A 15,377-nucleotide genomic window follows, 5' to 3' on the forward strand; every position below is an offset into this window, starting at 1 on the left:
AGAGGGACGAGGAGAAATCGGGCTCTCTCGGAGTAAGACTTTTATTTAATAGGGGAGCCATTCCGACCGACGCCTCCCGATGATGTCGCTAGTCCGATTGGCGAGCGCGTCATACTTGGTCAGGCGATAAATCCGCTTCGTTGACATTTTGTCGTCTGCGGCGACTTCCTCCGGTTTATCTTCGAGACCGCGTCCCGTCGCTCGCTGGCCCGCTCGCTCGTCAACTGACCTCTTTTGTGCTTGCAACGGATGGCCTTAAAAGCGAGCTCGTAATCTTGAAGTTACTAGCCACGCGATTCGGGACGAGACGAGGCCGGGCCAGACAAGACGGGAGAACAGACAGGGAAGGGAAGGGAAGGGAAAGGAAGAAACGGGAAGGGAAGAAACGGGAAGAGACGAAAGAGAAAGAGGGAGAGAGATAATACGCCTTGTCTATTACTATACCGCTTTCGTCCGTCGCGTCGCATTCCTCGCGTCGTCGTCTTCGTCGTCGTCGTCGTCGTCGTCGTTGTCGTCGTCGTCGTCGTCGTCGCCGTCGCCGTCCCTCGATTTCTCGCGTCGCGTCGCGTCGCGTCCCCGGAGCGATATGGCATAGCGCGAGCGTGGCGAATCGATAGCCGACGCGGATATCTCGTATACCGCGTGGCCTATATAAATGCGACCGAGAGGAGAGAAGAAGTTGCGCGCATCAACGGAGACAACCCGAGATCTAACATTCTAGGTACGCACGTACGCACGTACGCACGCACGCAAGCAAGCACGCACGTCGCACGCAACGCGTTATTCACGCGGGAAATTTGAGCGCTCTTCCGTTTCGACGCGCGCGCGTCGTCGTCATTATGGGGACATATGGGGAGTAAGAGCCGCGAGAGCGAGAGAGTGAGAAAACGTACGCACGCATGTGCGAATATGTATACATAAAGCGCGCGTATCTGCGTAAACGGAGGGACTTTACGCGCTGCGGCACTCCTCTGTATCTCTTTCTCCCCGTCACATGCGCGCGCGCTCTCTCTTTCTCTCTCTCTCTCTCTCTCTCTCTCTTCTATGCTGCTATAAATTATCGGGTTACCCGCGGCAGGTACTTGTTTGAGAGAAAGAATATCAGGAGGGGCGTTAAAGTGCGTTTTACATACGATCGCTTTTCCATCGCGACGTCAACGGTGAGATCGTGGAATTTTATAAAACGGCGAGTTCGTCGAACTGTCGTCGCTCCTCCGCGGCCCACATTCAGTCATTACTTATCTTCGCTGATTTGCCAAGTGATAATTAATAACTCTTAGAATTTAATTGACCTAATATATCCGAAAGAAAATATCGATCTCGCGTCAGAGACTCTTCGTCGTTAAAAAAATAATATATAGGACATCTTAATGTATAAATCTAAAAATTGACAGTGTCACCTCTTGCCTGCGTTAGATTTACCACGCGTCTGCGTTTGTCATCTTAAACATTATCCGTTTCTTAAACTCATCCTCACTCCGGCGAATGTTTAACCGCAAATTTCTCGTGCGACTATAATTCGGTATCTCCGACAAAAGTTAGACGCGCTGCAATCATCACGGGCAAACGACGTCGGACCGAAATTCCGATGTTCGCCCCGATATCTCGTCAATATCTCCGTCAGGCAAGAGACTGGGAGCATCAGCAGGCGACAAAGTCGCTCTTTGTTCGCGCAGGAAGATTGAAGAAACGGGCTCCGGAGAACCACGGGCGCTCCTAATTGACGGCCCTCGCGATTTTTACCTCGCTCACCGTTCAGGCCAGAAGCCCGCGGAGCGAACCTTCTCCCGCATCTTTTTCGCCTTTATCTTTTTCTTTCTCGTCTACGCCTTCCTCACTCCGCCGCCCCCTCCGGGCCCGTCCGCGTCCGCGTTCGCGTCCGCGTCCGCCTCCTCCTCCTCCTCACCCCCCCTCGCCCTCCTCATCCACCTCGCTGGCTCCACTTGCTTGCGCTCCCTCGGCGAAGGAGAGATCTCTCGAAGGCCGCATGTAAAAGAGAGGAAAAAAACTTGGGGACCGGGAAGAGAGGCGGCGGCGGCGGCGGAGGAGGCTACGGGGGGACCGCGAGGGGGCCGCGAGACGCCCAAAGCCGCATTAACGCCGGCGCGGCGCGGCGCGGCGCGGCCGCGGATCGGCATGGCGCGGCAGGCGAGACGAGGTGCGGTGTGGCGTGGCGCGGCGCGGCGCGGCGCGGCGCGGCCCGGCACGTTCGCGATCGGCCAATAACCACGGTTGGTGCCTCGAAGCCCCACGGTTAGCGCGCGCTCGCTTCTGGAACGACGGGATGCCATTCGTCTTGGGGAAGAAGGCTGCGCGAAATTTCTGCCCGAATCTCACCGGTCTCACTCGACCGACGATAATGAATGCGTTCCGCGAATGGAGGCGGATGTTGCGCGTCATACTTGGACCTCGATACAACATCGTCTGACGCGAGCTTGAGAATAGGGCAAGTACCGTGATACGTTCTCGTAAAATTTCAAAAATTAATAATATATTGATACATTTCTTCTCGTGCATCATAAGCTGACATAGAATAAACAGAAATATCTTAATCTAATAATTCATATATATATATATATATATATACACACATTTATGGACTTGTAACATTAATTATTTTTAAAACAGAAATATTAGAAAATCCAAAGAAATATATGCTGTTTTCTCGAAACAGAAACACTCGCACGAGAGAAAAATTTCTTCATTTCTTCGTAGAGAAATTCGCGTAGTTTTTGGACGTTCTCAATTAGTTGCGCGACATACGCGAGATATTAACGTTCATCATCGTGGTGGAACGTGGTCGCGGAAATGATTACGTATATGTTACGTATATATATACATATATATATATATATATATATAAAACCGTCGCTCGCTGAGCGAATGTCCGAGCGAGACGACCGAGTTACGTCATTCCGCCCTTCTGCGGCGGCGGACCTCGCGCAGAACACGCGGCCCTTCAAAGGTCCACCCCGGCGGCGCAAAAAAGCCACCCGTAGATATCCGTGACGTCCAATCTCCCGATTTTGCAGCGAAGCGGTTTTGTGTACGGTTCGCTGGAGCCTCACCTCTGCCCTTTCAAGGATCCACCGTGAAAGCCGACGGTGACGACGACGACGACGACGACGACGACGACGACGACGACGACGACGACGACAACGTGTGATCCTCTCACTCACGTACGTGTACGTATGTATTACGTACGTACGTATGCGCGAACGTAAGAGAGCACCTACGTGTTTTGCCGGTGCACATGTTCATACTCGGCACGCACACATACGTACACACCGTACGTATATCTATATACATACGTAAAAGTGGGTGTTCGCTCGACAGCTCCTCGCGCAGCATGCGTTCCTGTTACCGTCGCCGTACTTTCCGTGGACTCGCCTCGCTTTCGGACAGATGGACGATAAACGAGTCAACGTAGACAAAATCCTTTTGTTTCCCGAGCTTTTTTTTTCCTCCTGAAAATCCGAGATGCATGTCCCGAGACGTACCACCCGGAAAGTGTATTCGGCCTCGCGCTTGATTTATTTTCGACTCTCTCCCCTCGCGCACCTTCCTACTACAGAGTCAGGGGAGGAAGAGGGGGGGAGTTCTCTCCTCTCTCCTTTTATCTCGCAAACCCTCTCTCCTTCTCTCCGTCTTTCTCTCTCTCTCGTTTGGTTTACACTCCGTCGGTCGGACCGAGTATTCCATTACGGCAGAAAGAGTTTATGAATGAAGAGAGATCTCCGAGAGATGCTTCCGGAACCGGCGGCGATTCCCTCTCCTCCCTTCACTCTCCCTGGCACTCTCGCCAGCAATAATCGTAGAATCCGTAGTACTGGCCTTGTGTTGGGCATGAGTTGCGAATGAAGTGAATGGCCGTGAATGGGGGGAAAATACATGCGCGCGGCGAATATATCGGCACCGCGTTAATCTCGTGCTTTCGACTGGCTTTTTAATCGGCCGTTTGCAACTTCGTTTCGTCGGTCCTTCACCTTGGAACTTGCTCAATACACCGGCAAGCGAGAGGGAAAGGAGAGATGCGGAAAGAGCAGAAGCGGTTGCGGGAACTACAAACAAGAACAAACGCAGCGAGGGAAAACTTACCGTGAGAAATTTGTATCGAACCGCTGTCATTTATCTCAGTCAAAAAGTTGTAAATCAACTCGTCTTTCTGCATTATGTGTCTCTCGCGTTTGTATTTTAGCATGAGTCATAACTCCGACAAAAGAATATCGAAAACTTCGAGTATCTGTCATGTTTTGAAATTAAAATAAAATTTTATTACGAGAAATAAGAGGACTTCCAGAAAAAAAACCAGATCCAAAGACGTTCTTCTATTACTAACCTTTCTTTCGAGCAAACTCTTGTGAGAGAACAAAGAAAAAAATTCTGAAAATTTCTGGAAATTCTATGTCAAGAGCGGTTGTAAAGGATACTATACGAGGCATTCGCTAGGCTAATCCAAAGTTACTGTTTAATAAAGCAAATTCTAAGGAGAAAGAATGGATGTGTCTAACCCGCTGTTTCATTTTTAAAAAATTGGCAAAAATCATGCATTTTAATGACAAAAGATTTTCACTTTATGTATTAATAAATAACAACAAATAAACTCTATATACACGATTAACTCTCGGAAAATTCCTTTTCTCCGCAATGATTGATTTATCATTTGTTTGCTAATGAAGGACAAATGAAATAAAAGAAATTAAAAAAAATTTGTATCAATCTATATCACCGATTGTGACATAAGTTTAGTCTTTTGAATGCTAGAGCATTCAAAAGAGAAATGATTTATTTCGACTAGGATTTAAAGATTCGAGGGAAAGATGAAGCTGCGCAAACTTAAACTTCGTATAATTAGACAGTGCTGGTCAAATTGTTTAATCAACTCCTATTGTTTGAGGATTATGCAGTTCAGAGATTAAGGCAAATTTGTGCGAAAATAACATCTCTTGCGGAAAGAAATAATCAGCTTTTCTTTGTTCTTGCCTTATCGCCAGTTCCTCATCAATATACTTAATTGTTTTATTTTTATCTTATGTAGCACATACTGTCTTATCTGCAATCCCCAAAAACCCTAACGCCTCAAAAAATCCGAAGTTTCTAAGCTCAAAAATATTCGATTGGAAAATTCAAGCCAACTATTCAATCGAATTTTGAAAATTAATTTAACGTGTAATGCAATAAAAAAAATATTTATTCCGTTTTTTACTTCCGATATATGTATAGTACAATGAAAGGAGAGATTTAATCTCTCTTTTTTAACAATTTTATAGCTTTAAAATTTTTTGTGTTTTCTTTCAATGTAAAAAATTTATAATACTTCTAGATATTCTTCACAATCGCTTCGCTTACTCTTGCTATGAATGCATTTCATTTACACGCAATATTTTTTGTCAGATTTTTGCTAACCAATATCATAATACATTCGTATGAAACATGTATATGATTCAGCAAAATCTTCGAATTATTTAAGTTCGTATTCTAAACAAGTGGTTTCTGGTGCCCAGCACCAAGGAGTTTTATGCATTTCAAAATTAACTTGTGTAAAATTAATTTGTCATAATCCTTGTGCTTTGTCCAACCAAGCCGACGTTCTCCCGCAAAAGATAACATCCATGCGCATCGACGGTAAACAACTGCCGAAACTGTCTACGAAAATCGGCCAACTCGGCCGGGAGGAAATTGCCGACGATCGTTTTGATAACCCGATTCAAAGGCCGTTAGAATAATTCGAACGCCTGAGCGCGCACGTTTAGACTCGCCGCCCGTCGTCGCGTCACTGCAGATCGATGATTAACGACGTCTCTCTCTGCAGTCGCGGCATTCGGAAAAAGTTATATATATATGTATATAATTTTTTTTCGCCTTCTTGAAGAGATCTCGTGAAAAAGGAAATGTAAAGTTACGCAAACTTGACTCGTCGACGATTGACCTATTTTCACATTTCATGTAGTAGAACACGAAACTTGGCTCAACAGTTCCCCAAGTTCCGTTTACTTCTTTCCACATTTTTTTTCTCATTTAATAATACAATATTGATCGATGCAAGAAGTAAGATGTAAGTAAAATGGAAATAGGTATCAACCGGGATAATTTAAAATTTTTATGTGATTACCGAAATATATACCGTCGCAGAAACTTGGGAATATATTAATAATATACCTCGGCTTTTTGATGTTTCTAAAGCATATAAATTATAATAAAGATTATAAATGGTCGTTGTCGGTCGATACGCAGGTTACCCCGTGTTTACACGCGCGACTGTCGTAAGAACGACGGAGGATGTAAAATCGGAGGAGCAAGGCGACGCAATCTTCCGGGAAGAAGAACGTTTCTCCCCCCGTAGCGCGCCCGTTTACCGGTCAAAGCCGTGTTGGATTTACGGCGGGTCGCGGCGCATTTTACACCCTCGCGTTCTTCCCGCCTCGCAAGAGCGTAATTATTTAATAATAACGTTAAACGCCCGTCCCCGCCCGCGCGAATCGATATATCGACGACGACGGGGAAATGATTTACATCGGGCCGGGGGTCCGCGAGGGCCCCGAGAACGACGACGACGGTGACGACGACGGGATATATTACGGTCTTGCCTGTGTATTTAAACGTCAGTCACCATCTCCGGTGCGTACTACGGCAATATGGAGCGCGGGAGTCGCTATCGATTATAGATAATCGACCGTCCGTTCTCTCCCTCTCTCTCTCTCTCTCTCTCTTGCTCGCTCGCTCGCTCGCTTGCTCTCGCTTGCTCTCTCTACCAATCTGCGATTCGTAGCCTCGAGGGGTAGGTAGGTAGGGCTGCCGGCGGCGATAGTTAGGAAAGGACGAAGCGGGGCGAAGAGCGGAAAGGGTCGGACGGAACGGACGGTAGACTAGCGACGACGTAAAAGGGAAGGGACGGCGGGGAAGAGATGAAAACGCGGTGCGAATCGCGGGAGGGAACAGAGGAAGGACTTGACGAACGAACGAACCGAGAGAGAGAGAGAGAGAGAGAAAAACCGAGAGACGAAAAGAGAAAGAATCGGGAATGTGAGGGAGAAAACGGGCGAGCCCGCCGACCTGGAGTCCGAGGTTCGGACCAGCGGTCGTTAATTTTCCGATCGTGCCCTTCCCGATGCTCGCGGCACACTCGAAGAGAGAAGGTCCTCTGAAAGGCATGCGCGGCCGCCGGAAACGGCGCGGTCTCTGGCTGATAGGCACCACACCGTGCATCAGGCCCTCTTCTTCTCAAGGCACTATCGGCGTCCTGCAAGCAAAACAGGTATACGTTGCGCGCTACCAGGATCGGCATGAAAACCTTTCGCAGTCACGTTTCAAAGCTAAAGCGGCTGCTATTGTTAAAAATAGAGCCCCGCACGGAAAGAACAGTTGTGCTAAAAAATCTAAAATTTTGCTGCAGAATACCGATCTGAACAAAAGTTTGTTGGCTCAACAAAAATAATTTCGTTAGAAACTCAAAAATGATGAGCACTGCTGTGAAACGTTTTAATATTCTCAGTTTCCAACAAACTTATTCTGATAGGCCAACAAAATTCTCAGATCTGTATCTAGCGAGAGTTTTAAACCTTCCAGGAAAGTCGTGTAACAACACTATTCCGTGAAATAAGTGCGGCTGCACTTTTCACTTCTTAAATTCTTTTGTGTTGCCTTGTTTACCATCTTGCATCTTCTAAGGGATCTTTTGTAAGTCTGTTCTCTGTCTCCTCATTGACCTTCGTTTCCTTGAAGAAAAAAGGAAAGGGATGAATGGCGAGAGGGACAGGAATACTTTGAAAGGGAAAAAAATGTCTGGTCACAATGACAAAGCATGACAAAAATGCACGACGGTAAGATTCGCAGCCAAGCAATTATAGAAATCGCGCGTTAAAGCCAATTGGTAGAAAACGCATAGAATGAATAAGGTAATGGAACGGCTTTCCGCTTCTGCATAAAACGTATCCGATATTGAGGAAACAGAAAGAATTCAAGAGGAGAAGAGCGAGAAAGAAGAGAGATCGCGCGCCGCGCATGGCTGCTCGTTGATTACGCAAGTCGCCGACGCCGCGTGTCCTTCCTTTCGAAAGCGCGCGTTCGCGTGTCTGTAAAAAAAAGAAAAAAAATCGCGCGTCCCGCGTATAATCGTAGCGGATTAGAATTCCGTGGCGGCCGGCCGGCCGGCTCGAGTCGTAAGCCGCGCGCGGATGACGACGGCAGCAACGGCGACGGCCACGAGGACGGCTCGATATTTAGACCACGAAGTAGCGGCGTCGCCTGACAGGAATTTCAAGACCGCCGCTATCGCGTGGTCTCTCTGCTCTTCATCTCGTTCCGCCGTGCCCGATATATACCGTCGTGGAAAATGACCGCGCTGCATCGTCGTATCTTTACTCGTTAATACATTGCTACCTTGTTAATATATATATATAGGAACCGAATGCGCTTTTAATGCATTTTAAATAAATAATATGTATCGGAGGAGAATGTGAGAAATTTTACTATGTGAAGAGAGTTATATAGATTTTATAGTAGCGCAAAAGCGCTATGACTTATTTTCGCATTTTAAATCGCGAAACAGCTGGGAAATAATTCTCGAATACCGATTACGCCCGCGAAGAACGTGTAATCTCTCCGAGTGCCACAGTTGGATCGTAAATTCGAAGTAAATACGTTAGAGGCGAGACCCCTTAAACTTCGCGGCGCCTTCTTCGTTGACTTCTCTCAACTTTTTCGCAGGCGCGAGCGGCGCGACATGAATCGTCGCACGAATTCTCCTCGACCAGAGAGAGAGAGCGAAAGAGAGAGAGAGAGAGAGGCAGCAGGTGTGCGGCTGTGTGTTAGGCTAACCGTTAGGTCGTCGACGAATAAATGTGCGGACCTTGATACTAAAGATCGCGAGAGACAAGGACGACGACGTCGGGCGTCGTCTTTCGGCGTCGCGGGATTCGCGGCGGCTGGCGGGCGCGAGAAGGGGAGGAGGGGAAAGGGAGACGGGAAGAGAGGTCCGTCGTTAATTACCCGCCGGCTTACTCCGGGAGGGAAAACCCGCGATAAAAAATTCTTCCTGTGCAGGCAAGCGGGTAGCCAGGCAAGCAGGCAGGCAGGCAGGCAGGCAAGGCAGCAATGGCGGGCGTCGTCGACCACGTCGATGGCGAATGGCGACCGTGGCCGGTCGGCCACCGACAAACAACCTCTTCTACACGCTCGCGACTATGCGGGCGTGGATCGATCGAGGGGCCCAGCACAGTCCTCTCTTCGCGAGGAGCGCGCTTGTAGCACGACGAGGGGGTGACGCGGGGGAGACACGACAGCAGCCGCCTTTAAATTTCACGCGAGAGAGAAGCGAGCGACGGTTACCCGCGCTCGCTTCTCGACGCTCCTCGCCTTTAGGGTCGAGCCGAGCCATGTGCCGCGTGCGCGCCTCGCCGCACCTTCACGAATATTTCAAACGACTCCGCGGAAAGTTATCAACGCGCGGCCGGCGGACGTGACGTCGTGACGTGTCCCATCCGCCTCGTGCGAGTCGCTTCATCATTATCCCACGAGGAATCCACCATGCGGTTTTCGATTCGCCAATATATTTTCGCCGTCTCTCTCTTTCTCGCTCTCTCTCTCTCTATTCCATCCTCAAACCCGGCGATCGATAGTTGACACGTAACGAATGAAATTTCGAGGATCAATGGTAATAATAATAATAAAAGTAACACACAAGCTCACACAGGAATTGCACAAAAAAAAATATGAGAACGAATTATAACATTCAAGATTTCTTCCGAAACAGCGTTATCAACCAATACGTAAAAGCGATAAAAAGTAACGATGAGAAATAACGATGAGAAGCATCGTGCCTAGAAGGCTGTACTGTCCTTAACTGCTAGTCATCTATATATATATATAGTCATCTATTGTAAGGAATGTAGGATCTAGAATCTTCTTTCTTCTTTCGATCTTTCATTTGCTGTTGACTTAAACATGTCCAAAATTTTAGACAGAGAAGGGATCTCAGAGAAGGGACAGAGAAGGGAGAAACAATTATTTCTTCAAACAAAACTTATTAAAACATATTAAAGCTAGACTTTGAGGATATTTAGTGAACTTTCTTAATACTTCTCCTTCCAACTTTTTTTTATTAAAAAAATTATCTTTATAATTTTTTTTGCAAAAATGTAAAGAGATCCTTCCTTTCCTTGCACGTTCTACATTTATCGATTTAGAGATCCTTCAAGATATACCTACAAGGAAAGGCCAAGGAACGATGTTAGAAATCGGTATGCTCGGCTGTGTAGCCAATCAACTTACAACTTTTACGAAAAAGCGGCAATTTTATTGGCTATACAGTTCTCGATTTTCGAAACACGGACCGATTTCTAGCATCGTGAATATCGATCTTTAACTGTTACTAGGGCTTTTACTTTAGATTTCTATAGGAACTTAGACTTCCAAAATCTTAAAATTTTCTTAATCGAAGATCCCGATCTTAAATCTAAAAATGTAAACTTTATTTTTAGATTTAAGATCGAGATCTTAGGTCTAAAAATAAGATTCCTTATTTTTAGACTTAAGATCCTAGGATCATAAACTGTAGCTTCTTAACTATAGCAATTTTTTACTCTTTTTTTATAATAGCAACTATATAATAGTGCTACACGGCATAAACTAATAGTCTACCTGACCTGACCTGACGATATTCATATCTGGAACGAAATCTAGCCGATCTATTAGCAACATAGAAAAAATATCACGTCCAGTAATTCTCAACACATCTCAAAAATCGAATTTTCTTCACTAACAAACTTATATTAAATTATAAACATTATATTTAGTGTCTCCGATCTTGTTTTTATCATGCCGTTTAGTAATAAATTCTAATGATATAAAAGTAAGTTTATCAAGAAATAATAACGTTAAGCTTACGCATAGGTGTATATAAAAGTGTGACATTCACACTATTTTCCTTTTTTCCGCAATACGCCACATTGTGGCCATTAATTAGTCTGCAGCTTTTAATTAGATTCAATTAGATGTAGAGAGAGAGGAGGGGAGAGAGGGAGAGAGAGTGCTATGGCTGCCAATGATGCGTTTAGACCAAGATAGATGGATTTGGGTCGCGTGTACGGACCGTTGCGAACGAGACGTCTTTAGCACGGCAATGCTTAGCAGCTGTAAGAGATTCGCAAATACGGTATTGTTTATCTCATTAGGAATACGTTGACTGCGCGAAGAAGCGCCATTACCAGCGCGGACAATAAACGCATACAGAGTAAACTATATTTGTATATATATATATGTATCGTCCCGACATTGTTTCTCCCTCTAACGTTTCGCCTTGCGAGTTTACCCTATACACAATCTATCGGTTTCTCTGAATAAGGAACACGAAAAAATCTCGAAAGCGGCATGAGGATGACTAACTGATGGGGGCTAATAATTATTGTTGGCGAAAAAAGAAGATATTTTTGTTTATTATCGCGTAAAATTCAATTTAATAATTTGACGTGTATAAAATTAATAATTGCGGAATATCAATACTGACAACGTGTCGAGTAATAATTCTAAGTATTGCAATTCTCTTCCGTATTCGTTTGGAGCTTCTCAACGAAAATCTTCCCTACGAAATTTTTTGCGACTTTTTACAAATTAAATGCCATCAATTAGTATCTATACAGCGGCCAGCCTACTTCTATTGTGTATTCTATTGTGTATATAGTTGATTTCTATTCGAAAGACTCCCCGTTGATTCATAGAAATAAAACGCGACGTTCAGAACATTTCGAGGTAGATAGTCGAGGAAAACGTGTCCCACTCCGCGACAGCAATAAATTTTACTTTTCGCCTAATACTGATTTTAAGCAGCGTGGCTTCTGTTCCTGTGAAAAATGGAAATCTAAAATCGAAATCGTCTCTCTCTCTTTTTCTGTTGAAACTTGGAGTACGAAAATTAGCATTCTATCTTAATCTTTTTCCTTTTTCTTGAAAATGAAGAAGGTCTTTACTAATAATAAGATCCGCTATCCTGCTTGTTGCTCTTTTCTGCGAATTTTGAAAACCGTTAGCGGTCAAAATTGAAAACATATAAAGATTTCAAGGTTAAGAATAAGACTGAATAAGAGGAAAAACGAGAAACAGGTAAGCGGCAGGGCGACCGCACGCTGGGGGTGGCTGGCTTTTTCATCCTTGGTAAATTTTCGACTTCAAGGGTCAAAACCGGGAAATTGTGTCTGTTAAAAGACGTGACAGATTTTTCCGCCAAGGCCACAGAAGAATGGATGTCGGTATAATGGAGACCGAGGCTCAATGCGTGATAAAAACTGCCGATAGCGAGGACGAGAGGAGAGGAAGGCGGATGGAAGAACGAAAAAAAAGGAAAAAAGAAAGAGAGAGAGAGAGAGAGAGAGAGAGAGAGAGAAAGGAGAGATCGGACGAAACGACGAGTTTGCCGTTGGAAAGACTCGAAACGCGAGACGAGGGGTTTTGATACGAGGGGATTGAGTGCGCGCGAATTAAAGTTTCTTCGGCATCCTTCGTCTTCTTCGTCACGCAACGCGTGAACGTCGAAATCGCGCGTCCCTCTTCGTCTCGCGTTTCGCGAAATTATCGACCGTATTTTTCTCTCTCCTTCTCTCCGCCTTTCTTTCCTGCTTTCTTCCTCTCTGTTTCACGGAGTGGTGCCGAGCGTCGAGAAAATTTCACGAAATATTAATCTCCGCAGCACATCGCGAAGACCGGAGGCAAAGCATGCACGCTGAGTTACACATGTATCTTGTGTGTACGGCTTGGGATATTCTAATTTATAACGTCAAAGTGTTATGATATTTTAGAATTAATAATCAGAATGTTTTTGAATAGATACGTGCGTATGTATATGTAATTAATCGCTAGAAACACAATATATTTCTAGTATTACCTTTAAAATCAGAGATATTAATAAGATATTAAAAAAATATTTTATTTTGAAATGTATAAATGGCACTTATGAATGAGTACTTAATTAGCATCTAATTTTGAAATATGTTAGAATTTATTTAGCGCTTGTGGGGGGGAGGGAGCTCTAATTTGATACAGGTAAAATTTTTTGCGAAAAAAATTTTTTTGTCTTCAGACAAGCGACTCTATCAATGTGTATCCCGTATATTATCTATTATACGTATAGGAAAACTGCAACCTCCATTCACGCTGCGCTGCGTCGCGGTCGCGCCGCACCGTGACATTAGTTTGGTCCGTTGGCTTTAATTTCGTTAATCAGGACGCGTCTCGATCGAACGAGCTTCGTGAGGCGAAATGAAAGGAGAAAGGCATTCTCCCTAATCGCCATACCTGCATCCGCGCGAAAAGTCACGAAACCCAACGGAAAAGAACGAAGAACGTTCAATTGGTGTGATTCATTGATGTAACCATTAGTGACCGTTGAGATCAACATTAAGATAATGATACGTTTACGACGTTTTATTTTAATAGAGATAATAAATAAATATTTCAAAAGAGGTAAACTACTTTAAGTAATTCTTCAAATTTTTTATTTAAAAAAAATGATCTTGTGTCTCTAAACTAGAATACTCCTTTAAATTGTACCAAGTAAAACGCTTGTAAAACGTGTAACTCACGAAACAGTTATAAGAAACTATGACAAATCAACAATGAGTCTAGGTCAGGGGTGACCAGGAAGGCCACTAATGGCAAGCCTAAAGAAGCATGTTAGAGAAGCCGTCAGAGAAAAATTAAAAAGCAAAAAAAAAACCGCAGTGAAATAGCAATCATATTCCATTCAAATCTATTTTTTTCTATTTATATGCTCTCTGGTTGCGTTTGTTTTGTCCATTTTCATTGTCCATGTTAAAGTCATTAAGCTGATATTTTTTAAGCTGATATTTTAAACTATTAACATTAATCTATAATTTTACTGATTACCAGTGAAATACTTGGGATTGATACATTTAATGAATAACAATTGATAATCAGACAATGCACTGATTCAGGTTTAGAGAGTGACAAACCAAAGATTCACTCATACTAAAATCATATTAATTATGTTTTCAAATTTGAAATAAGAATTTTTTTTTTAAAGATTGGCTGTAATGATTTCTTTGCCTTTCTGGAGGGTTTCACTTTTGCCGGCTATAAATAGCTTTTTTTCATCAATTTTCTTAAGGAACTATTATATACAGTAAAACGTGGATTTTTGCATAAACTTATATATTATTTGAACAGAAAAAAAAAGTTTTTATTTATATAAAAATGTATTTTAATACCTCCAAGTGGCGATTGAATGTGGCATGTTTTTCGCGTGTGTGAAATTAGCACCTCATCTTTCTGCACCGCAGGTTTTTATGCAAGTTTCATTTGCGCCCGTAATAGTTCTACAGTTCCTGATAGGTTATAACAATAGCTCCGCTAAATTAGTTAAAAAAAAACGGCGCTTTGAAAATATAAGATGCCAACTTCCTGTGGCACTGCAAATTTCAGAAAAGTGGATTTCAACGATGAATTTCTCTATAGTTCTCAAAGAGTTCTATAGTTTCTGATAGGTTTTAGAAAGCTTGTAACTATTTAAAAAAAATTTTTAAACTTAAGCGCTGACACCTCACTACAAGAGTGAAGTACTACTTTATCGCGAGTTCTAGTCGATTTTTTGGCGTTTTCCGATAGTTTTGCAATAGTTCCAACGAATTCTATAGATTTTGTTTACAGTTCAGGCATTAAAGTATTTTTTAATAATTTTTTTATCAGCCTGTCATTGGCAGGCAGAATTTGTTGAAACTATTGCAGAACTATCGAAAAGTCGGCTAGAACTCACGATAAAGAGATATTTTATTCTTATAGTGAGGTGCTAGATATATATCTACATAGGTTTAAAAAAATATTTAAATGCCTGAACTATGAACAAAATCTATAGAATTCGTTGAAATTATTGCGGAACTATTGGATAACGTCAAAAAATCTAGAACTTGCGATAAAATAGTACTTTACTCTTGTAGTGAGGTTGTTTGATGAAAAAAATGGTTAAAAAATACTTAAATGGCTAAACTGTGAACAAAATCTATAGAATTCGTTGGAACTATTGCAGAACTATCGGAAAACGCCATAAAGTCGGCTAGAACTCGCGATAAAGTGGTACTTTACTCTTGTAGTGAGATGTCAGCGCTTAAGTTCAAAAATTTTTTTAAAAATAGTTACAGGTCGGAATTCTTCCTAAAACCTATAGGAACTATAGAACTTATCGAGAACTGTAAAAATTTATCATTGAAATCTTAGAACATATATAAATGAAAGAAAAACGCCCATAAGATGAACAGAGAGGTCCACGTCCGATATACCTCTCTCTCTTGTGAGTCGGTCAAACGACGGGCATGCGCACTTTCGAAAACCGACGAGAGAGAGAGAGAGAGAGAGAGAGAGAGAGAGAGAGAGAA

At 43.4% G+C, this 15,377-nt stretch overlaps 1 protein-coding gene across 3 annotated transcripts in view; it reads left to right on the forward strand.

Moving 5' to 3' along the window:
- Positions 1 to 15,377, forward strand: part of LOC105462393 (coiled-coil domain-containing protein lobo homolog) — a 108,366-nt gene that overhangs the window by 22,892 nt on the left and 70,097 nt on the right. The window lies entirely within an intron of this gene.

This window comes from Wasmannia auropunctata, unplaced genomic scaffold, assembly GCF_000956235.1.
Source record: "Wasmannia auropunctata unplaced genomic scaffold, wasmannia.A_1.0 LD336099.1, whole genome shotgun sequence".
In the NCBI taxonomy this organism is placed as follows: Eukaryota; Metazoa; Arthropoda; class Insecta; order Hymenoptera; family Formicidae; genus Wasmannia; species Wasmannia auropunctata.